Source organism: Onychomys torridus, chromosome 1 (assembly GCF_903995425.1).
Source record: "Onychomys torridus chromosome 1, mOncTor1.1, whole genome shotgun sequence".
NCBI lineage: Eukaryota > Metazoa > Chordata > Mammalia > Rodentia > Cricetidae > Onychomys > Onychomys torridus.
In genome coordinates this window covers 76,473,724-76,475,459 of record NC_050443.1, presented here as the reverse complement: position 1 = coordinate 76,475,459, position 1,736 = coordinate 76,473,724, and the positions used below count along the sequence as shown (strand labels likewise).

The 1,736-nt window shown below is 40.9% G+C and overlaps 1 non-coding gene across 1 annotated transcript; it reads left to right on the top strand.

Annotated features, from left to right (window-relative positions):
* The first annotated feature begins 485 nt into the window (after positions 1–485).
* On the top strand, positions 486–560 carry Trnaa-agc. Its single transcript has one exon. It is a non-coding gene; the product is annotated as a tRNA-Ala (tRNA).
* The last annotated feature ends 1,176 nt before the right edge of the window (positions 561–1,736 follow it).

The following is a 1,736-nucleotide window of genomic DNA, read 5'->3' as shown; positions in this document are numbered from 1 at the left end:
GATTCTGTAATCCAAGTTCATCATCTAGTTGATGGTCCTTATCTTCAAGCACTAACAGCAAGCGGCTCTTGGCATAGTGTGGATGTTCATAAGCAAAACATGCTGGCCTGTCTTTCTGCAGACAGCCTGACTCCCCTTGAGTGAGTTCCTTAACTCTTGAGGGGTTTTCCTTCCCCACATTGCCTTTCACAGTATAGCATAGTTATCAAAAATGAATAAGGATGTGTTTATCCAATTATTCTTTATCAATAAAAAATCAGGAGTCTGATATCAGGGTAAAAGCCTGAATGATCAGAGAAACAGAGAAGCCACCAGCCACTTCCTCTTCTCTAAGGGTCGAGATTCTCTCTAAGCCTTTCCTCAGTCTACCAAAAACCTTTATGGTTAATTTTGGCCAGCTAGTGGCTAGCCCTGCTCTCTGATTCAAAACGAACTTTATTGTCAGAATGCAACCAAAATACCACACAACAGAAGACTGGTGAGGGGTTGGGGATTTAGCTCAGTGGTAGAGCACTTGCCTAGCAAGCACAAGGCCCTGGGTTCGATCCTCAGCTCCAGCAAAAAAAGAAGAAGAAAGAAGAAGAAGAAGAAAGAAGAAAGAAGAAGAAGGAGAAGAAGACTGGAAGACTGGTGTGTGTGTGTGTGTGTGTGTGTGTGTGTGTGTGTGTGTGTGTGTGTGTGTAGAGATATGGCTCAGAGGTTAAGAGTTCTTTTTGCTCTACAGAAGACCCAGGTTCAATTCTCAGCACCTGCATGGTGACTCACACCCATCATAACTCCAGTTTCAGGAGATCCAACACTTTCTTTCTTTTTTCTTTTTTTAAATTTAAACCCCAGAGGGGTCTGGATCCAGAGGTTGAGAACCACTGCTTTTTTTTTTTTTTAGATTTATTTATTTATTATGTATACAGTGTTGTGCCTTCATGCATGCTTGCAGGCCAGAAGACAGCACCAGATCTCATTATGGATGGTTGTAATGTGCACGCAGGCAATCACTCATAAAATAAGTAAATCTAAAAATGTATTTTAAAAGGAAGACCTGGCTCAATAAGTAGTTGTCAGATGTTGGGCAAATGGTTTAGCCTCTTCATAATTCTGTTTCTTTATAAGGTGGAAAAAGTCAGTATGTGTCTCACAGTACTGTGTTGTGAAATGTGTAACAGACAGGAACATCCAGGAACCCCGGCATATAGTAAGCACATGTAACTGTTAGCTATTATTACTGTTGTTATTGGCAAGATCTCTCGCTCAGAATGCTCAGAATTCGTGTTAGCCTAGTGTTTCCTCAGCATCTCCAGCTGTTACTCTCTCACTCCATTCCTTAATCCCTCTTTTCTCCTCTTCATATCCAAAACATAGTTCTTACTCGATTTCTGTTTAGCTGTCTGCTTCCAAGTTAGACAGCAACATCTTTTGAAAACATAGTCGTATAAATGTTTAACTTGCTGGGCATGGTGACTCATAGCTGTACTCCTGGCATTTAGAAGGCTGAGGCAGGAGGATTGCCATAAGTCTAAGGCACATCTAGGCTACATAGTGAATTCTAGGCCAGCCTGGACTTCAGAGTAAAATCCTGTTTCCAAAAAACCAAAATAAAAACCCAAACCAAAAAAAACCTGTTTCCCTTACACTTAATCTGTGCTGAATTTTTTTTTTTAAATGAATCAATTCAGTCTTGAACTTCAGAATGTCCTGCCTCCATCTCCCTAGTGCTAGGATTTAAGGCATGTACCACC